At 39.6% G+C, this 24,113-nt stretch overlaps 1 protein-coding gene across 12 annotated transcripts in view; it reads left to right on the top strand.

The window, feature by feature from the left end:
• Positions 1–24,113, top strand: part of MEIS2 (Meis homeobox 2) — a 217,139-nt gene that overhangs the window by 186,698 nt on the left and 6,328 nt on the right. The window lies entirely within an intron of this gene.

The following is a 24,113-nucleotide window of genomic DNA, read 5'->3' as shown; positions in this document are numbered from 1 at the left end:
TACATCAATATGGTCATGGGGCACCATACACTTGGTTCATAGAATATTTGACACATTTTCATCTCATTAGTTGAAGAAATTGGGTTGGGTGAGTTTTTTATGAGAAGGACCCCCCGGGCGATTGAAGCAGCTTCAAAAATACACTTTTGGGACTTGATCAAACTAAAAAGCTTCTGCACAGCCAAGAACACAGTAAGTAAAGCAAGCAAACAGCCCACAGAATGGGAGAAGATATTTGCTGGTTATGTCTCTGACAAAGGTTTAGTAAAGTATGAGTTGTAGCCGAGTCTTTCACTCAGTAAGTGTGTAATAACCCCCTGCATCGTACCTGTTAGGTGGGAACTTGCCGAGCCCCCTACATCCTCCCCCCCTTAAGATTTCTGAGAATTTTTTTTTTTAAGTTTGAAACCATCCTGGGCAAAATAGTGATAGCTCATGTCTAAAAAATTTTTTTAATTATTCAGACATGGTGGTGTGGGCCTGTAGTCCCAGCTGCTTGGCAAGGTGAGGCAGGAGGATCACTTGAGCCCAGGAGTTCAAGGAGCTATGATTGTGCCACTACGTTGTAGCCTGGCAAACAACAGAATGAGATTCTAGAAAGGAGGGAAGGGAGGGAAAGAAGAAGGAAAGAGAGATGTGAAGGGAAGGGAGGACAGGGGAAGAGAAGGGAAGGGAAAGGAAGGGAAGGGAAGGGGAAGGAAGGGTAACAAGAGAGGTATAGGTTGCTAAATGTTTCTGTGACTTTAATCTCCAGCCTCCATTTTTCCTTCTTTTCCTTATCCCAGCATCCATATCAATGCTGTAGCCATGGAATAGTGTAGCTTCCTTTGTCATTAACTTCAAGAAACGATGACTAGAATAGACATGTTATTCTTACATGCCTGAAAATTTGAGTGCATAATTTGTGAGCTCTGAGTATAATAAAGGTCCGATTTTTTTTATGCTCACCAATGAGTGCAGGGAGAAAAAGATCCCTGACAGATAAAATCTAACAAACTAGCTTAAAATTCATGTTGTCTCACCTATTGCTTACTTTGTCCCATTGACATTTCAAGGGTGGGTCATGGTAGATAAAACATCAAGTGCAAATTAATAACACAAATTTTGAAGCTCATCCTCCAGTGTTTAAGTGATTGTAGAAATGAGTGTTATGATTGGGCCACTGCACATATAACCTGGTCACTAATTGGAATTCCTTTGTTGATATTGGAGATGATTCTAATTACCCTTTCCAAGATTGAAAAAAAAAGTAGCATAAAAATCCATAACATTCTAAATATGCCAACTATGTGGATAAATATTTAATCTTTACGGTAAATGTATGAGGTAGATATCACTTCCATTCCATGGAAATGGTGAATCAGAGATCACATAGGTAAGAAATTCTACAACCAATATTCACACTTACCTCCTAACTCCAGGACCTTTTCTGCTAAGCCTGTGAACTAGGAGGACTTGGACTTGGCTCCCTACACATTTGCTGAAGTAGTCCCACACTCCCCTTGTGCTCCTATCTCCTTGAAGGAAGAGCCACAGCCTCCTCTCCCCCGTCCCCTCTCAACTCTGTTACCTTCATCCTTCCTGCACACTACAGCCGCTCTTTTGGCACTGAGAGTCTTTTGCCCGGTAGCAAGGCCATCTTTTTCCTGCTAAATTCCAAGCTTTCCAAGAGCAGACTTGACTCTTCTATATCTGTGTCTGCTTTGAGTATTGTAGAAATTGAAAATTTAATTGTAGGATTAAATATGTTTCCTTGTAATTCTCAGGTGATTTTCTGATGTCTTTGTGATACAAATTGGCCTTCACATTTCACCTTGAGGCCAAGGTTTTGAGGTAAATCATCTGATTGTCTCTCATTTTATAGTCGAGGTGACACAGAAAGGTTAAAGAACTAGACCGAAATGACACAGTAGGCTGGGCACGGTGCCCTACACCTGTAATCCCAGCACTTTTGGAAGCTGAGGTGGGAGGATCACTTTGAAGCCAGGAGTTTGAGGCTGCAATGAGCTATGATTGCGCCACTGCATTCCAGCCTGAGAGACAAAGCAAGACTCTGTCTCTAAAAAAAATTAAAATTAAAGAGAACATCACATAGTAAGTGGTATAGCCAAAGTTCAACCCAGTTATCTGAAACCCACGCTCTTTCTATTAAATTGTGCTGCTTCTCCTCATTGCACAAAACTTACCAGATTAATGGACCAATTAAATTAGGAGATCCTGAGTATGTAACTTAATCCCAAATTTAGTGCTTTTTTTGCTTGCCAGATGTGGCCTCTTATACACAAGTTTTTTAAACGCTTCCCAATAAGGCCCTCAGTGCAGTCTGAATAGACAGCAGACAGGGGATACGTATTTGTTTAAGGGTATCAAGCATTGTACCTGCTAGCATTCCTGCAAGCAATCAAGACTGTTAAAAAGAGAAAGGAGATGAACCAGGAGACATTTGAAGGGAGAACGTACCCTGTAGTTAATGGAAATGGCATTACTTGTAGGTAGTGTAGAGATGAGGTAGGCAGGGAGAAGCTGCCATGCTGAAACACCCTCCTGGTAGGCAGGGAGTTCCTGGTCATGTCTCTGGTGTGGCCTTCTGACCATTGTGTTCATTTGCTTCAAGTGTCCTCGTGCTTCCTTCTGTCACTGACCCCACACTCTTTTTTAGGATGTGTTCTGTATGATGACGAGTTGATGCCGTTAGATGACATTTTACCCAGGTGTTTCCCTAGAGTGTGGTTGGCAATAAAAATCTGCTGAAGATTTCTTTCGTAGTAAAATTCATGAAACCTGAATTTGGGAACAGTTATATTCTCAATTTGAGGATCCCGATGGACAGGTTGAATAAACAAAGATAATTCAAATTTTAAAAGCCCAATATTCATGGAATCTTTCAGAACTGATGAATGAGAAAATCAGCTTGAACCTGTTGTATCAGGTTCAGAGTGAAGCCTTATTTTAATTGTCTTTTTTTTTTTTTACCCTTCACCAGCCAGACCGTAATCCCACACTCATTCTCTTGAGTTTACAGATTTTAAAAATTATAACTGCTATAGAATTACATATACTTTATAAGTTCTATATTCTTTCTTGGTATCTATTATTTTATGAATCTAGATTCTGGTCTAGAATTTTTTTACAAATGAAGCAATTTCCAAGGCCCCATTTTATGTGTTTAGTCAAAAAATAGGCTCCATTTTTCTACCTAACTGGAAATTATCAAATAAAGGGTCTGTTAGAACTATTTTAGCTTGTGATCAGGGTGCTGCCTGGTTCTTAGGAGGTCTTTCAATTGTAGGTCTCTCCTGAAAAGACAGAATAAGCAACCCTAAATATTCCTAATTTCCTAGCTCTCATCTGTGTGTGTGCATTTAAGTCTCACCTTTTCCACTGACTGTCTCAACTTGGACATATTCTTGGATTTTGCTAAATCTCAGTTGCCCCAACCAGAAAACAAGGATGCTAATAATATTACGCACTTCATAGGGCTTTTGTGAGAATTAAGTCGAGAATATATGAATGTACTCAGTTTTGTGCCTACTGTACCAAACATCAATTCTAATAATAGGAATGAAGGCAAATTATGAATTATAAAGCCTTCTTAGAAAAGGAAATTTTGATTATCAAATTAATAATGAAATTAAAGGCATTTAACCGACATCTTAAATTCTCCACCCAAGTATAAATTAGCTATGAGTCTTCCAGAGTTTTCACTAAATGTTTCACTTTTTCTCCAAATGAGAATTTGATGGACTATTTTGTGGGTTTAGAGCAGTGGTTCTCAACCTTCCTAATGCCGCGACCCTTTAATACAGTCCCTCACGTCGTGGTGACTCTCAACCATAAAATTATTTTCGTTGCTCCTTCATAACTGTAATTTTGCAACTGTTATGAATCATAATGTAAATATCTGATATGCAGGATGGTCTTGGGCGACCCCTGTGAAAGGGTCGTTCGACCCCCAAAGGGGTCGTGACCCACAGGTTGAGAATCACTGGTTTAGAGGAATGATAGTCCAATAGAGTTGTGATGACCATCCCTGCCAGATTTTCGATAGTACTAACTTCAAATCTTTCATTTTACTGCCCTCCCAAGCATACTCATATTTAAACACTTTGTCCTTATTTTGGGTACAGCCCTGGTCATCCGGTTAAATACAACACAATCCAACATTTCATTCAGTGAGCTCCCATTTAGTCAAGAGATTAAATCCATTTCAGAGATCCATGGACAGTTTTCTTCGCTTAAATGAATCAGTGACTCACCGTTACTGATCAACTTACTGATACCGCCATTTGTAAAGGGGAGTGAGTCAACCCCTGAGGACATAATGGCTGGTGGGAGGAGGAGAGGGTGGGGCACTGAACAGCTGACAGTCCTCCTCACTTTTGGAGGGGGTCCTTGAGATGACAGCATATAGGTGGGCAGGGCAAGGCAACTGTGACATCTCCCTGGGACCCCTTTTGGTGCCAGGGATTTATAGAGCTTCAGCTGTCAAAGAACAATGAATTTTCCTTCAAAATATAAAAACATAAATCAGTGTTGCCCAAACACTGAAAGGCAAGAAGAAACTAAATCCCTATAATAATGAAAAGAATCCTGTTAATTAAATCAGCAAGGTAGAGAGCTTCCCTCCTAGCACACGGCCCAGCTGAACAGTAGAATACCCTAGAGACTGAAGCTGAAATCCAAGCTTTTTCTAGATTGCAAGCCAGCATCCTGAGGGAACATTTAGAGGGGGGAAAAAAAATCTTAAGACCAGGACAAGTAAATACAACTTTTTTTTTTCCTTAGGAGTTGTACTTGGACTATGTTTATCTGGGAATGGAATTTGCAAAACAAATTGTAAACCAGGCTCAGCGTATTTGTGCCAACCCCTTATCAGATTTTATACCAGTCACGGTGAAGCTGAAGTCTGCGCTGCCTGAACTAAAATGCAAAAGCAAATACGTGGCTGCTTAGACGAAAGGAGAGAGAGATGTCATTTCTTCTGATTATTATTTGTTTGTTTGTTTATTTCAACTATCGCTTGCTTCGATTTATTTGCCTCCTGAACATCCTGGTTCGGATCATTTGTAACAATAAGTGTGTACTTCACACGTCTTTTTCATCCTGCAAAGCTATTGATATAGATTTGTGGGGCATTTTTAATGTTTGGCTAATTGGCTGGCCTACCAACTGAGAGTGTATTGCTGCGGTTGAAGAAAGCTAGAAAAAAAAATAGCAGAGGTTAAGGTTTCTTACGACTTTGTCGCATTTGGGAATTGAGGGCCATATAATCTTACTATCCCCAAGCGACTGAGAGTAACTTCTATTCCCATCACTAGCAGCCCTCCTGGGGATGAAAGCCACACTCTGGGCTTCACTTTGGCTTTGGTTTCATTCTCTAAGCCTCTGAGAAGCAAGTCACTTTCACCCATCATCTAGGAACTTCTAAATCGTTTGTTTGTTTGTTTGTTTGTTTGTTTTTCACTGCCAGGCGGAGGGCTTTTCAAAGGGACTGGCATCCATTCACAGAGTCTGAAACCTTGCTGCAAAACCTATACATATTTGAAAATACAAAGCTACCCAACTCACTTTTAGACCTCAGCTTTTGCCAGTTGTTACATTAATGTTTATGGAAAATCTGTTATGTGTACCATAGGCCGTGCCACAGTTCATTCAGACCAGTGCTTCTCAACCTTCCTAATGCTGTGGCCCTTTAATACAGTTCCTGTGGGTCACGACCCACAGGTTGAGAACTGCTGATTCAGCCTGATATTTTCCTACAGCAAGTAGGTGTTTTAAATACTCCCGGCACAAGAGTTTTCTTACCCTCATCTGTATTCTCCTTGCATCAGACCTCGACATCTTCCTCCGTCTGGTTCCTAATCACACATGCACATGCTTGGAAGAACTAAAGGTTCTTCACCAGTAACATGCACCGTAGCAGGGTGTAACTTACAGATTGATAACAGAAGTGGGGCCACAACACCAAGGTTGCCACCTCTCACATCCCACCACACCACAGTTGCTTTGACCTGGGGGGTCGGGGGCCTGGGAAAAGGAAGTAGCCAGCAAAATGTGGCTCATTCCCAGCTTTCCATGGCTAGGAACAACCGTAATTGCCAGCAGTGTGCTCAACATGATGTTCATTTTGTTCGATTCTCAGGGGCAAAGCAAGATGGTCGATCCCAACTCAGGCCCAACTTCTTCCCTCTGCTGGCCTCAGCTGGATTATGGATCATGGTCTCATTTCCTTTCCCCTTGGCATGATTTTTCCTTCTGACCTTTAATAGTATGGTAGTGCTTATGGGTTTGGAAAAAAGTCTCCTTAAGCATTCTTCTTCCTTATTTATTTATTTTGCCTTTGACTCGGGTGTGTAGAGCAGTGGTTCTCAACCTTCGTTGCTACAAAAATAATTTTATGTTTGGGGGTCACCACAACATGAGGAATTGTATTAAAGGGTCATGGCATTAGGAAGGTTGAGAACCACTGATGTAGAGGGAGATTTAAGGTCAAAGGTAATTTATGAAAAATTAATATTATATGTGTAAATTCAATATATATGTGCAAAACTATATTTTAAGAAATAAATGTTTTAGCTAAGTTTAAGAAAATCAACAAATTTTGAGATATGTATGTATATAATTCTGCTACCCAGGCTAGAATGCTATGCATCAGCCTAGATCACAGCAACCTCAAATTCCTGGGCTCAAGAGATCCTCCTGCCTCAGCCTCCGAAGTATCTAAGACTACAAGCACCCACCATAACACCTGGCTAATTTTTCTATTTTTAGTTAGAAATGGGCTGTCACTCTTGCTCAGGCTGGTCTTGAACTCCTAAGCTCAGGTGATCCTCACACCTTGTCTTCCCAACATGCTAGCATTATAGGCGTGAGTCATCCAGCCCTAATTGTGAGGTTTTTACAATTCTTTTTTTTTTTTTACTATCTTGATAATCTTTCCCTATAGGACTTTAAGGAATAGTTGTTTTAACATTTTGTTACGTGGAAAAATGGTGAGTAGGTGGTATAAAAGTTGTATTTCACTGGCATTGTTAATGAGTATCTTCAGTCACAAATAATTAGTGGCCATTAATTGAAGTGCAGTAATTCTTTAGGTAGAGGATATTAACTGTTTCCTAAAGACTAGCACCTCTGCTTATTTAATAGAGAATCTCAAACTAAACATCAATTTTATGGGAGTCCAAAATATATGCTGGTTTAAAGTTTACTTTTAATTTTTTTTTTAAATACAAGCTCATGTATATAGGTTTTTGAGTAATTAACCAAAGGCAGGTGTGGACCATAAAAACTGGCAAGCCTTCCACAGCCTGAGGGGTGACTGTGACACACTAACATTTTCTGTTTACACTGACATCATTTTGACAGTTTAGCGCCTTTTTTTTTTTTTTTTCATGAGTGGGGATGGGAAGCAAACCTTCTGATTAGGAATTTTCAAAGCCAAACTTACAAACAGAAGAAATAAAGTTTGCATTCCTTTATATATTTAGATATGACAGATTAAAAGCAAAGCAGGTATGCAGAGCCTGTTTAATCCCTCACCAAGGTGGCGATCTCCACATGCTTTGATGTTGTCTAGCTGCGAGACCCCTGAGACTTTTCCAGGGACCAAATGCAGTTGACTGTCTGTGGCTCGCCCATCCCTTCTGGTGTTCAAGAAAGACAGGGAAAGGTCCCTGCACCTTTTCGCCTCCTTCCTTTATTGTACAGTTTGCTTTGTTTGTTTGATTTTAAAACTACCATTATGTGAAAGTGTTGCGAGTATAAATAATTGAGAAGATAACTCTGTAGGGAAACCACTTTTGCTGCCTTTGTGCACAGGCAGCTCATTACGGCTCTGAGCTGCAGCATTCCATAAGAGCAATTATGCAACATCAGTATGTCATGGATATTAACCAAGGGGAGTAGATAAGAGATGGGAAAATAATTTTGTAACTTATTTAATTAAATTTATTTGGTTTTTCAAATAGTTCCTCTTGTGTGTAATTTACCCAGCCCCTCCATGGTTGCTGTGGTCTGTGCAGGACCCTTGTTCAGCATTTGTTTTTTGGCTTTCCTCCTCAATTTCATATGGACCTAAAATGTATTTATATGGGGGTTTAATTTCCACCCAAGGAGAGGTTACCTATGAAAATGGAACCATAATTTGGTCATGAGGTTTTTCTCCTCCCTAGGGCTTATAGAGCCAGTTAATATATGTTAATACAGCAAAGTGAATAAAAGGTTAAATAAGTGGGTCAGGCTCAGAACGAGTCCTGTACTGCTTGCTTCTGCTTAAACGGAAGGAAAAGCCCATAATGGCGCTTGCCTGACTTCCACCCCCATCATTTTAAGAATTGCTTTGCCAATCCTTCACAGCAAATAGTAATTTTAAGTGGACCAAAACAGAGCTCGGGGTGTTTGCACTCCATGGTAATGATAGAGTAGCTGCGCTCCCTGGAGTCAATAAGCCCAACAATTGAGTCATTTTTGCCTCCTGTGAGTGAATCACTGCTGTTAGCCTGAATGACAGGATTGCTTAGGGAACCAGAGCCCTTCACTGGGCTGACCTCATCCCAGGACAGCCAGGATCAGAGGGCCGGTAGGTGGTGTTTAACACAGTTATAAGTAAAAGCTGATTTTGTACTTGTGAGCTCTGTAAACAAGAAAATAGAATTGATTGGGAACATGTGATGTTCATGGATGTACATTATGCAGAGCAGCAGTCCCTCTACTCCTGTCCCTTTTCCCTTCTCATTTCTCCTTCCCCTTCTTAAACATCCTCCCACATTGCACCCCACCTCTTTCCATCCTTCACATGCATGAGTCTTCAGCATCTGTAATAGACATCCTAAAGTCAGATGGTCTTTATACAGAAAGATATGTATAATGAAGATAGACACATCTTCCTTAATTATTGTGATCAGTCTGTGACCCTATATACATATACATACACACAGTAGAACCTCGGTAAGTTGACCACCCACGGGACTGTAACAAACTGGTTAACACATGGAGGTGGTCAACATAAGGAACTTCCACTGAGTCCATGTGGTACAATTAGGTCAACGTAAGGAGGCAATCAATGAAAGGAAGTGGTCAAATATGGAGGTTCTACTCTGTATGTGTATTTATATGTATTTTACACTTAAGATTATTCTTCAGTTTCTAACAGTTATTTTGAAGCAGAAATTTTAGGCATAGCAAAATACTCAGTGGTAGTTTTTAAAATATTTCATTGAGTAGAAAAAATATAAGTAGTAAAAGGAAAAGATTAGAGAAAACATCCCAACCTAAAATTATTCCCTAATTATCAAGTTACTATCAATGAGATAGAACCATTTTTAAAAACCTTTCCAGCCAGCACATTTTAGGAGTCAAATAGGGTGGTCATGTTTTATAATAGTCTTAGGAAGTGGAATTATGGTTCTTTGTATCTGAGTCTGACTTGGGTAACTATGAAGGTGGAAAGGGCTATTTTCAAGGTGATAAGTGGCTCAAAAATACAATTTCTGTTAAGAGTTAGAGTGCAGCCTCAATTTTTTTCAATCCTTGGAATCCTACTGCCCCTGAAAATCATAATTAAAGTTAGGAGTTGATTTGTATCACCCCCTCTTTGAGGTTTGTGATAGATAACATGCTATTAAAGGCTGTGACATTGCCCACAGCAGAGAAAGTCACTTTGCTTTGTTTCCCTTATTGTTTGTTTCCCCATGTTTATTTGACCTAGGACCTGCGCTCTGGAGAAACACCTATGGAGGCCAGTGTCTCTCAGAGCACGTTTTGGGGAAAAACTTCCTTAGACAGATAAGAGGGAAACAAATGTTTTAACATGTTCTTTCTTCATCTCACAACTCCTTCTCCTTCATTTTCTATCCCTTCTTTTTGTCTCTCCCCCAACACACACACACACACGCAGTACCTCCTTGACCTCAGTTCCCGTTACTATTAGGCTGTCCCTTCCACTAGAGTCAGCCACACTTATCTACCCCGATAAAGTTATTCCCTGTGCTGGACATGTTGCTCCCCAGCCTAAAAAAGCTGGAGGCCCAGTTTCTGCCAAGTCAAGTCCTTTTCTTCCTTCACAATTACACCCAAGATCTACCTGGCCTCTCTAACACCCACATAGGTGCACACCTTTAATGCCTCTAATCTGAACCTTCAGTTGTTTCTGAGTGCAAAGATAACTAGACCAGAAGCAGGAGTTATTTCCCATCTCATTTCTACCCCACTGCAGGGCAAATCATTATCATCAGAGATTCAACTATGCCGTTTGTAAAATAAAGACAAGAAAATCCCTAACAGCTTTTCTATTCTCAATTGTCAATTATTTCCTAAATGAAGGAACCCTATTTTCCTTCACTCATTTAGTTATTCACTCATCAAACATTTTATTGAGGGAATACTATATATCTCACAAAATGTCAATAACAAAAGAATTAAGGTGTGGTCCCTGCTGTCTAAGAGAATGTAGTGAAAAAGTCAGACACATAAGTTGTGGTCATGGGGCGGCGCCTGTGGCTCAGTCGGTAAGGCGCCGGCCCCATATGCCGAGGGTGGCGGGTTCAAGCCCAGCCCCGGCCGAACTGCAACAAAAAAATAGCCGGGCGTTGTGGCGGGCGCCTGTAGTCCCAGCTGCTCGGGAGGCTGAGGCAAGAGAATCGCTTAAGCCCAGGAGCTGGAGGTTGCTGTGAGCTGTGTGAGGCCACGGCACTCTACCAAGGGCCATAAAGTGGGACTGTCTCTACAAAAAAAAAAAAAAAAAAAAAAAAAAAAAAATAAGTTGTGGTCATGATATTGCGTAAATGCTGTGATAGGCGTATTAGCCAGGTGCCACTAAGAAAGTGCTTTGTAGTCAGACTATGAACCGGAGTTACCCCAAAGAGATGTTCTCTGACGAGAATTTTGAAGTGCATCTTAACCAGGTAGCCATTGGAGAAAGGGTACCACAAGACAAGGAATAGTGCATTAACTTAGCTACTTTAGTTAATCTATTAAGGTTAAACTTATTAATTGCCTTTGTGTTTATGTTTACGTTACCTGACCCAAAGAATCTGTGGCAGTTAAATCAATTACTAAATTAAATTATTTTTGCTAGATGGTGATGTTACACTATCTATGCTATAAAAATGGAGATAATTCAAATGTCACCATTTCTATTTCTAAAAGTTAAGTTAAACTACTTTAGGAAATTCTGATAGAAGATGTGAAATCCGAATTTGCTCTAAAAATTCTTTCAAATTGCAGTACATGTGTTTCCTTCTGTGGTGGAGATCATAGCTGTGTGTGTAATGTCAGAATCAAATGTTGATGTCTTTATTTCTTTGCAAATCAGGGCAAGAAATCCACTAACTAACCCTCTAAAGCTAAAATATTTAAGGACTAAAGCAGATGTGGCATAACTGCTGGTTTGCTGAGTCTCCTGTGGTTTATAAAGATATATTTTATGTCTTTTATGATTACGAGATGATGCTAAAAATTTTGTGGGTAATAATACCGTCACATTGGAAAGGCTGCATATAACATCTCTGGAGAAGGTACAGAATGCTACCTGGCTGTCAAATCAAAGTAAAAGATGTTTAATTTGTCATTAAGAAAAGGCAGTCAGGAATTTTATTTGGAACTTGGTCTTTCGTGTGCGAACATCATAAATGTGATGATATTAAGTCATATGTTCATGAATAGAATTCTTTCTGACACAATAGAATATATTTTAATAATAATTTAAAAGATTATTGTCAGATGCATAGCTATTAGAACTATAGTTTATTTAAAGTGACTTTAAATATTTTTCAGACCTTCTTTTCCCCCATTGCCACCTTTATTAGATGCCAGTATAAACTGGTTAAATAGCATTTGGTTTAAACAGAAAGAATGTAATATACACACGTATTTATGGTATTTTGTTTGTTGGATCTTTTTCTTAATATTACTTGACTGTCTGTGTTTTAATCTCATTTTTCCATATTTTGGGTTGAAGCCACTCTAAAGCTTAACACCTAGGAGATTTCTCACTTATGGTTCCCTTTAAAAGTGCTAAAATCTCAGCCTCTCAAACAAGAGACCACACTACAATTTAAAGAAAGCAGTTGTGTTGATAAAGGGCCCTAAGAATGTTGCCACCTTCCCAACGTGTCCTCTGCCATATCCTTTCTTTTAAGCCAGCAGGAGAATTGAAAGGAGGGTAAGAGCCTGGACCATCCAAACACTTGGGGCATGCCAGGCTGGTCTTCTGAAGTATCCCCTGCTGCTTTAGAAAAAGGAGCCCTGACAGACAAAGGAAAGGCTCAGGGGACATTCACATGCATAGCACCTGCCTGCCAAGTGCCTTTAGATTACTGGTGTTGGGGTGGTGTGGCCTGAGTTGAAGAATAGAGATTTGAGAACCATTTGTTTCCAAGCCATTTTGGGTGAAGTGCTATATTTTTCACCTTAAAAGCCCATTTAAAAAGAAAAATATGGTTTGAAAGGGGGACACAATTTGGAAGCCATCACACTAATGGAGCCCCTTTTAAATGTAACACTTGGTGCTATCAATTCTCTTCTAAATTAGTTGCCACTACCTAGAGAAAACCCACCCATGATTGTCATATGCAATTGCTTAAAAACATATAGATATACAGAGGATGACCAAAAAAAGTCTATACATTTTAAGAAAAGCCTGTATTAAAATTGTAATACCCAATATACACCGATGAGGTTTATTATCTTGTATATTGCATCTCTTGTAATTGCAGAAATCAAACACGACTTGTGTGTGTGTGTGGCTGTATATGTGCATATACACAAATGTGTATATGCAATTTTTAAAACTCTCTGATGAATTCCATTACTTACCCATAAGTGCGGCGTAGAAAACAACTTGTACGGCAACACACAGTGTCACACGCGCGTAACTATCATCACCCTCTAAATCTAGACACACAAATTATCTCAAAATTAAAACAAAGGTAAACTAGATTTAATAGAAATAATTCCATTGCAGCAGAGGTTTTTACTGACAATTGACTTGGCCAACCATAATCAGATAAAGACCCGCTGTCAACTTAGACATAACCATTGGAAAATTGAACTTGCCTCTTCCCACCACAACAAATAGGAATTTCTTACCAATTTCTAATGTTCATCACCTGTATACCATACCATACCAGAGATTCTCAAGTCTGTCCTCAGAATATCTTTTGTATGTGTACCTGTCCTTTGCACAATTCATCAACAGTTCTCCAAACCCATGTCCTAATTCTTTTTCATTCCAACCTCCCTATGAAGAGCTCGCTTTATTTCCCCCTTCTGCTTGGATTAGAGAAGAGTTTTCTACCACCTCAGCTTCTAGATTCACCTCAGTGCAGTTCATCCTATATATGGGTCTTGGAAAAGATCTTCCTAAAACACTGTATTTTATTTTCTCATTCCACCATTCGGGAATTTCAGGAATTCAGTTTTATCACTCGAGAGCCGACACCAGCTTGCCTGTTAATCACAGCTGTGTTTTCCAAACCAAAACTGGGAACTGTCTGAGTTCAGGTCCTTTACCCTCCCTTGCACGACCTTGGTCCTAGTCTGCCTCAGTGGCTTTGAGCTCACCATTTCCTACTCCCCTTTCTTCCACTAGCCTATGCTTTTTAAATCTAGTTTGAGTTTCCTCCTCCAAGAATCTGTGATTAACCTCCACCTTCATGTTCTTTAATTGACCCCATAAGACTTATTTACTTACTGTGGGCTGTGATAAGTAATTGTTTATGTGCTTTTCAGTTTGTTTCTGTGGGTGTGAAAGTAAAAACCTTTAAAGGAGTGACCTGTATTTTTAAATATTTCAATATATATACACATACATACATGAACTCTCTCCATATATATGGAGAAAGTCATATAATTATACATATTATTCGTAATTTTATATTATTTATGACTTTGTTCTTATATTCTGTCATTAAACTTTTTTGTTACGTATAGAGTGTGATTTATTAATATGTGACACATATACAGATGAGGGTAGATTTTAAAAATTATCCATTCTAGGGGCGGCGCCGGTGGCTCAAGGAGTAGGGTGCCGGTCCCATATGCTGGAGGTGGCAGGTTCAAACCCAGCCCCGGCCAAAAAAAAAAAAAAAAAAAGTTATAAAATGAGTGTTAAAAACTAACATGTACTACATTAAAACACTATTTAAAAAAAAATTATCCATTCTAATCTTTTTTGGATTGAAAATGGATGACAATAAGTCTTACCTTATACCTTTCCTTTCCCTTCTCCCCCAGTAACCCAATCCGTCAGTGGGAAACACACACATCCCACCCAGAGAAAGTATCTCCTAAACCAATTCTTTGAACATTGACAAGATAGGTGCTTAGTAACTTTTGACTGGCCAAAGGGCAATGTAAGATGAAGCAAGAAATGAGACTGAGATAAATCTTGACTCTCCTGGAAGTCAAGAAAGGAGAGAAAGAGAGCAGACACCCCACACAGCATGGCAAGTAGAAGCCAGGATTCTGGGCAGCCACTGTGTCCGTCTTTGTTTCTAGCATTCTCATCCCACGCAGAATTCCTGTCTTTGATCTGTGCAGTAACATCTGTAATATCCTAGAGTTGGCCTGGCGCGGCGGCACACACCTGTCGTCCTAGCACTCTGGGAGGCTGAGGCAGGAGGATTGCTTGGGCTCAGGAGTTCAAGACCAGCCTGAGCAAAAGGATGACTCCGTCTCTGCTAAAACTAGAAAAACTGAGGCCAGAGGATCACTTGAGCCCAAGAGATTGAGGTTGCTGTGAGCTATGATGACGCTGTGGCATTCTACTTAGGGTAACAAAGTGAGAATCTGTCTCCAAACAAAAAAAATCCTAGAGTTGATAACTCTCCCCTCCCCATGGGAGGAGAGTATATATGGGGGGGAGTTATCAACTCTAGGATATATATATATATGTATATATATACACACACACACACACACACCCAGGCATACATATATATACATACACATAAACACACACACACATAATATATATGTCCTGAATACCCTTCCTCCAGCAGCACAGAAGGCCTATCAAGGTATTAATAAATTCATCTCTGGCAAAGTCAATTGCTGTGTAGGTATGTACACACACACACACATATGCAGACATTCACGTGGCTGATGACTTCTCACAGTATATCTGTCTCAAAGCTGCACTGTTGCATGTCCCATTTGGTCGATAGGGCATGTCTGGCCTGACAGATTTATCCATTAAGAACAGGATCATGCATTTGAAACCAGTTTAATTCTTAGCAAGACAATGCACATGGCTTATGTAGATTTTGTCATTGGTTTTTTTGTCCCTTATATGTTACTCAGGAAAGCTTATGTCAGTATAAATCAGTGATAATGAAATCAACATTATGCCATCTCGATATTGCATTTGCTAAAGTCTTTCTGGACGTTTAACCCAGCTTTCAATGATTGATATTAAAGACAGTGGATAAACATTTTTGATGGATCTGTTTGCTCACAGATAAAAAAAGAAAAATCTAATCCTTTTTTTTCTCTTTGATTTGAAAGGTATAATGCCATTGGAGAGGAAGCAGTTCAAATGTGGTCATCATAGGTTGGTGACACCAAAAATAGAAACTCACTTAGGGTAAAATTTGCTGTCAGGAAAAAATGGAGCATTCTTTCTGAACTCAGGAACGTGTGGTTCATGCGAGCTTGCTTGTAGATGGTTGCTACAATAAGGCTTCTTTCATACAGGTGTGTTTATGCCCCGGGCTTGCTGGCCACAGTCCATTCCATTTACAGAAGCTGAATTAAACAATAACTACCGCATTGCAAAAAAATAGTACGGGTGGGGGGAAGGGGAGGGGGAAAGGTGAGCGTCAAAGGAGATGCCTGAGAGCTTTGTTAGGGCCAAGAAAAACCCTGTTGCAGTTGTCAGAGCTTGTTGATGTTGCTGGGAACGGCACTTTTTTTTTACTCCTGGATTTTGTGGTTCTGCCTTAGGAAAGAAAGTAAAATAGAACGGAAGAACAAAGTCCTACTCTATAAATCAGCAGCTGCTCCTTGCCAGATCAAAGGAGTGACATTTTTGCTCCTGGACTACTTGTCCACTTGAGGGCTTGACAGGCAGCTAACAGCTGGCCTGCTAGACTATATGGGAGAATCAGCCTACATCTTCTTCCGAGCAGATGACAAGCTAATCAGAGATATCCATAGCACGGGGCATGTGAGTGCACCTTGATCTCTTCAAATATATCTAATACATAATTGCTAAAGAGCTTGGTGCTTTTTTGGCAAGTGAATGCCTAGGTGGTTTTCATTGAGAAGTAGGAGAGAACTAATGCTTCAATCAAAGGTGATCGCAAAAGCTCAAAAGATAACAAATTGGTTGGGATCTTCTCCTCTTAGAGTGAATTAATAAATGGCTATGAATATAATGGGAATTGGCTAAGAATTCATGTAACTGATTAACGAGTGGTGGATTTTCAAAGCCCAGTCAGGCTATGTTGTTCAGATAAATGAACAGGTAATTGAAAATTGGTAATTTTGAAAATGATTGCCCCTGCTTTTTGTGGTGATAAAGAGTTGAATAAAGTTGTGAATGTATCATCTGTGTCTGAAAGAAGTTGCTTCCAGAAGCACACTATAAGGTGTGTAGGAATCTAGATCTGGAGTTTTACTGTCAGTAGTAAAACTTTCAAAGTAATTCAGTTTCTAGTTGATTTCCACCTACATAAAGCACATACGGGATGAGGTAATATACTACAACTTATGCCTATTGACCTAGCATTTTATCTTTAAGAGGATAGATCCTAGATATGAATAGTAAGGAAGTTTCAGTGTTTTCCCCCTCCCTTGCTTTCAAGTAGCTTTGAAAGATAACTTTTTATGATGCATGATAAACAGCCACATATGAATAATCTGACGGTGTTCTGTAAGAGTAACAGCACTTCAAAATCATAACCTGCTGGGATGTTTTGTTACATGCCATCAGGTGTGATTATATTCCTGGAATAGTGTTTATTGTTGCTCAGTATTACAAAGGAAATAAAAGGTAATTCCCTATCTGAGGGGAAATTTCTTTAATATTTTTCTTAAAAGGTCCCTACTATTGGCCATATAAACCTTTGGGCAAATAAGATGCCAAAGTTTTAGGTCATCATTAAAAATTCTTTTAATTATAAAAATAATCATACTGTTGCAAGAGGGACTTTACCTAACAATTGCAATCAGTGTAACCTGGCTTATTGTACCCTCAATGAATCCCCAACAATAAAAGAAAAAAAAAGAATCATACTGTTTTTTTGCCATGGCAAAAAATAATCATACTTATTAAAAACTCAAGCAGTACAGGGCGGCGCCTGTGGTTCAGTCGGTGGGGCTCCGGCCCGGTATACCGAGGGTGACGGGTTCAAACCCGGCCCTGGCCAAACTGCAACCAAAAAATAGCCGGGCGTTGTGGTGGGCACCTGTAGTCCCAGCTACTCGGGAGGCTGAGGCAAGAGAATCACTTAAGCCCAGGAGTTGGAGGTTGCTGTGAGCTGTGTGAGGCCATGGCACTCTACTGAGGGCCATAAAGTGAGACCCTGTCTCTACAAAAAAATTCAAAAAAAAAAAAAAAAAAAACTCAAGCAGTACAAAGTTATATAGAAAAAAAGGCAACTCTACCTTTATTCTTCTGTTCATTCCAGAGAGATAGCCTCTGTTAACCATTTCCACAAAAATAATTTATTGGTAATCCTAGCACGCTGGGAGGCTGAGGTAGGTGCATTGTTTGAGCTTACAAGTTCGAGACCAGCCTCAACAAGAGGGAGACCCCACCTCTAAAAATAGCCAGGCATTGTGGTGGGCACCTATAGTCCCAGTTACTTGGGAGGCTGAGGCAAGAGAATCTCTTAAGCCCAGGAGTCTGAGGTTGCTGTAAGCTATGATGCCAAGGTATTCTACCAAGGGTGACAAAGTGAGACTGTCTCAAAAAAAAAAAAAAAGAAAAAAATTTTATTGGCCCAACTTTTCCTTTAGAAGGTATAGATGGAATACAATGAATTAAATTATTATGAATTGTTTGTTGCCCAAGACAAGTGATTAAAAGACTGTTTAGATCTAAGATAGCTAAAGAGCATAGTATATGCATTTTCATAGCTAAGATTCACAATTAAAACTTTTATCTTTCGGGTGGCGCCTGTGGCTCACTGAGTAGGGCGCTGGCCCCATATACCGAGGGTAGCGGGTTCAAACCCAGCCTCAGCCAAACTGCAACCAAAAAACAGCCGGGCGTTATGGCAGGCGCCTGTAGTCCCAGCTGCTCAGGAGGCTGAGACAAGAGAATTGCATAAGCCCAAAAGCTGGAGGTTGCTGTGAGCCGTGTGACGTCATGGCACTCTACTGAGGGCGGTAAAGTGTGACTCTGTCTCTACAAAAAATAAAAAATAAAAAATTAAAAAAAAAAACAAAAAACTTTTATCTTTCAAAGTTTCAATTTTTAGGCAGAGTCCTGGAGTTTGGTAAGGGATCTGGATCAAGGCTTCTCAAACTTAAATGTGCATAGATCTTTTAAAATACAGATTCAGGGGCCGGGCATGGTGGCTGAAGCCTATAGTTCTAGCACTGAGATAGTGAGTTTGTAACCAGCTTGAGCTCAGGCGTTTGAGACCAGCCTGAACTAGAGTGAGACCCCATCTCTAAAAATAGCTGGGCGTTGTGGCAGGCACCTGTCATCCCAGCTACTCAGGAGGCTGAGGCAAGATAATCTCTTAAGCCCAAGAGTTTGTTGTGAGCTACAATGCCACGGTACTCTTCCCCAGGGTGACAGAATGAGACTGTCTCAAAAATAAATAAATAAATAAATAAATAAATAAATAACTAAGATACAGATTCAGAAGTGCAAGAATGGGGACTGTACTGTATCTCTGCTTCTCTAACAAGCTAGAAGTGACATTGATACTGCTAGTCCATGGAAAACACTTAGAATAGCGAGGATGTAGAGAACCATGTAGGGAATGTGATTCCAAAATAGCTCGCTGCCCTACTCACCCCACATCACCCCATCCCAAGAAGATGCCTGCTCCAGTGTCCAAAATCTCCACCATGATATTATGCATTTGGATTAAACTGTAATTTTTAGAAAGAGCCTTCCATATGGATCTTTGTAGAACCATGCTGCTTATAGGAGTATTAAAATATACAGGGTGTCCATAAAGGTCATGTGCAATTTCAAATAATTTGAATCATTATCCTGGTATCAACCCAGCATGAAGTTGTTTAATAGTCACCCACCTATTCTTCATTTTTGCCTGTGAGAGAACAGCGCTCTTGAGGAGCAGCGGATAGGTGCATTTTGACTGTAACTAACATTTAATGAGCCCTTACTATGTGCCCGGTACTGTGCTGAAGATCTTGCACACACTATCTCTTTTAATCACCCAAACAATTGAGGCCCAGGTATTTCCCCAGTTGGCAGATAGGAAGCAGAGTGAGGTTTGGAAGGTTAAATGCACTTGCCCCAAGTCACGGAGCAAATCAGGGGCAGAGAACAGGAGCTGGTGTTTTTCACCATGTTGCTCTATGCGTAAACCTGAAATAGGAAGTGATAGTCAAGAAGGGTATGCTCCAAGTACAGCATTTTAGCAAACAGTCTGTGTGAGCCCTTGCAACTTCAAGTAAGAATTAGAGGAAAGGGAGGAGACGGACGAAACACAGTGGAAGGCCATTGACAATCAGCATCACCTACTTGATAATGTTGTCTGGGGTGTTTTATGTCAGCATGAACGCTCCACTATTTGAGGCATATTCAAAATGGTAAGAAATGCTTATAATTCCAGATTAACATCATGTTTTCATATTATAAACTTATTCTATTTAGTTCATGTGTTTTAAAAGAATAAGCAAATCTAATATCCTATCAGATTACACATCAGGCTATAGCTCAGGGAAATAAAAGGCAATCTGTGAATGTGTCCCTAAGTAGCACATGAATCTCATTGATTTACCTTCCTTTGCTCACAGTTGTCTATGAGAAAAGACCCATTGTCTGGCCACCAGAGGAAAACTTACATTTGTGACATGACACAGTCATTGGTGTGCCCACCTTCATAGTGGGAGGCATTAAACCTGCTTAATTCATGGATTTAACCACTTTAATATACCATACTAAAAAAATCCTACTCTTAGCCATAATCACAGCATGGAAAAAGACATGCCTGTTTTATAAAGTAAGAAAAAAATGGAGAAACTTGATAACTGACTTGCCAAGGTTGAAGTTTCATTGTTTGAAACACCAACCAGGAGCAAGCTTTTAAGGCAGCAGAGCTTTTTCATGTTTTAACAGGTCCCCAGTTGCTGAGGTACCTACGACACCTTTCCTGAATTGATCTGATCCTTCCTCGACAGTTCAGCCCCCTTCCGTGACAGTTCAGCCCCCTTCCTTGCTCAAACCAATCTATGCAAAAGCTTCAGTCCTGGCAGTTCCTGATCTCTCCTCCTCGGGCTGGCTGCTTTCCAGGTGACTCCAAGGAGGCCTGCACTTTCTAACAAAAAGAATGCTGCCTAAAGGAGTGGGTTACCAGGTGTGGCATGAAGTTAGTGAACCAGAAAGAAGGGATTTATCAGCCATTTAAAAATAGGAGGAGAAAAAGAAAAGAAGAAAAGAAAGCAACCAACAATGAAGAATGACACTTAAGTCTACTTCTATCAGTCTGAACCATGCTTTGGAGTGAAAAGTGTTCAAAAGAAAATCACGATGGTCAGATTTCAGAAAAGTATGCAAAGGTGAAAAGTGTGAATTTTCTGGGGCCGGGGAGGTCTCCAGGAGATATCTCTCCAGCAAGACGGTAAAATGAGATTTCGATGCTATTTGCTATCTTAGGTTTATTTTTTTTAATGTATTCTTTTTTCATCTCTGAGTTGATTTAGAAAGTCCTCACGATTCTTGGAAAGTTATTGAATTTATTTCTATAATTAAGTTATTTTTAAACTAAGAGTCTTAGTATGTAATTTTTACAGATCACACATACTAATCCATTTTCTACTTAAGTAAAATTTAGAGAGAAAGTAAATGGTCTTAGTAAAGACTCTCGCAAGCTTTTGAGCGAGCCTGGATGCTAACTTTGTGTTCAATACAAATCAATGGAACTAGTGCACTTTAGGGTCCTCATTCCCTGAGGAGTCACTAATGGAATTATCTGTAGCCCTTTAAAAAAAGTCACAGTGAGGCCAATGAAAATTTTTATCATTAAGTGAAATCTGGATAAGACACTTAAACCTGCTAGCACATTTTACACACAAGTTATAAAAAACTCAGAATATTTTGAAGAACTAATTAATATTGAAGAAGTCTTTGTAACTTGGGTTAATTTGTTTATACTAATGGAGAAGTATATGTCTGCAACTTCAAAATCATTCTGGGATGACATTAAAACTTAAGAGAATTTTTTTAATATCAGATACAGATGAAAACCTAACAGTCTTTGGATTGGAAATAACTTGTGGGGGTTTTCATTAAAGTTGGGTGCAGCTTGCTGCATTTTGGTGAGTTGGATGTCTTCAGCAATTTTTCAAATGTTTTGGGTTTGGCAAAGTCCAAAATGTTTTTTGCCAAGACCCTCTTTTCCCCTTATTTTTTAAACCCGTGTGAAATTCAAGGATAACTTAATCCATATGTGTCTGATTCATTTACACTTAACTCATCAAAATGTTATTTTGTAAGACCCATTTAATATCCAAGAAACCTTTTGAGCTTTTTAAAGACAAGTCTTTTGTCTTTGAACCAGCAAGTTGCATTTTTCCATATGAATGGAGCCTGAACCTTGAAAGACTGAAGTTGAGTTGATTTTCAACTTAGATGCTTCAAATTTTACACAGAATCAAAACTTGATATTCTATTTATTACTTGATCACTGAAAAGGGTCATTTTTAAAATATACATTAGAGGAAATTGAAAAAATTGTGTCATGTGATTTTGGAGAAAGCCCATGTGTGGAAATCTCATCTTAAAAATAGTAAATAAATAAAAATTTTTCCTAGTTTTTTTATTTTAATCTCATTTAAAATATCTATTTTATGTATGTCAGTTATTTTCTAAGAGTGGTATCTGGGACGTCAGTGGAGGGGGGCAGTAATATTTAATGTCAAAGTTTTCATATAGTCAACTAATTAATTGTCAATTCTAATAGTAATGTCTACAATATGAATAAACCATCCGGAGATCAGAGGAGCTGACAATTGGCAGGAGCTGTATGTTAAGAGAGTTCTGAAAAATAGGGGCCCATATGTTTTTAAAATGCTGTGTGATTTGAAAGAATGTGGTAGAATATGAATCTGGCAAGAAATAGCACTATGGATCAAAAACATTGTTTGAGAACAAAAATCTGGAAAGGCTAAATGGTGCCCAAGTGAAAGAAAGCAAAATCTTTCTGACCCTTTATAAAAGGATCAAGTGAAAACCTTCAGAGGCTTCTATTCATATTTGCTTAGGAGAAGTAGGCAAAGAAAGGCCATGGCCATAACTGCTAGTGAACATCCAGGCCATGCCATGGTAACTCGTTGAAAATGTAATACTGGAGTGGCATTTCCAAGTTCAGCGCTTCTATAAAGACCTGCTAGCACACAGAATGCTTTTTTAATGTTCTGTATTGTTGTGTATCCCCCATTGAACAACCTTTTGAGAGGACCCCCGTTTTTTACTAATGTAAACATTCTGACGAGTATCCAAAGAAATGACCTTTGAGTGAACCTCTAACCTTCCCCATAATTATTTGTTTGAAGACAGTGTGGAGTTCTCCTGCTGAGAACTAAGAACCATGATGCCTTGCAGCTCTGTGAGTGAGGGAGTGTTTGGGGGAACTGGAAAGAAAGACATAAATAAGGGAACAACCTCCAGATGTAAGGAATAAAAGAGTAAAAGGGTAAAATTAAAAAGGGAAAAAATAGCAATTCATTTTACTTCAAGAGTTGGCCTAAACTGGGGAGAAAGAAAAAAGAAAAAGAGGATTAGTAAGTAGCACATAAAAAGAGGTAAAACCCCTCCGTTAGGAACAAGGAGAAGAGAATAGGCTCCTCTGCTTTCCTGAGTGTCTTGGTTGGTCTTAACCTGACCTGATAAAAAGAGTTCCTGGGGGGCGTAAATATCAGGTCAATCCTCTTTGGCTGCAGTAAAGGCAGTGGGGAAAGAGTAGATAATCAGGTTCTTTTTCTGATTGGAGGGATGTGTCTGGAAGTCTTTTGTGATCTGGTCAGATATTCCTCAGCAACACTTCAGGTGACAGGTGGGAATAAATAAGTGATTTCAATTCTCCTTTTGTTTTCACCTCTGTGTAGCCTGTCACTTTCTTCCCCAGTGCCAAGGGGGTGTACATTCTTGACAACTAGAGCTATACTTTTCTTAAGTAATAAAGAAGTTCATTGTTTTGCAAACAAACGCCATATGCGAAAGAGTCCTTTGGGTTTCTCCAGGCTATTATTCCTCAGCCTAATTGTATTCCCACCAGAGTGCTCCCAAGGAGGCCTGACCTGATAGAGTGTGTGGCCTGGCTGTCCTCCTCCTCCTCAGAACTTGGAGCTTGGTAGGGAAGGCAACTACCAACACACGCTAGAATTGTTCTGGTTAATTTCAGAGATTGAGTTTTCAGTTCCTGGCTGTGGCCCCATGTGGACTCACTCATCATTAAGTACCCTTGAGCTTAAGATTCAAAACTGAAAATATGGAAAAATATTATCAGTGGGTATATTTTTAAGGAACAGCCAGCTGTATGCTCCCTGCTCTCCCTGCTCCCCACCCCAAATGAACGGCCAGTGAATCCTGTGCAGGAGCTCAAATGCGTAGGGAATACACATCATTAAATGCACAGGGACAAGGGTAACTCACAAAGGGTAGAAAATTGTTTTGTTTTTATTAAATTTGGAGAAATAAAAGAGATTTCTTATCATCTTACCCTGTTCGTACATGAATATTTGATGGGCATTATTAAACATTAAAGTAACATGAAGTAGGCACTTATTTTTGGATTTCCAGCAAAATTAGATCCAGGCTTCTTAGACAAAATAACTGCTTCTCCGTTACATTCCTGTGATTCAGCCACCACCTGATCTGAAAACGTTTCTTTGGCTCTAATATCAACCATGTGTACCTGAGGCTCTGTCTTTCTAGTGGGTTGAAAGGTGGCTGAGTTTATGGTTGG

Source organism: Nycticebus coucang, chromosome 6, assembly GCF_027406575.1.
Source record: "Nycticebus coucang isolate mNycCou1 chromosome 6, mNycCou1.pri, whole genome shotgun sequence".
NCBI lineage: Eukaryota > Metazoa > Chordata > Mammalia > Primates > Lorisidae > Nycticebus > Nycticebus coucang.
This window is presented reverse-complemented; position numbering and strand designations above follow the sequence as displayed.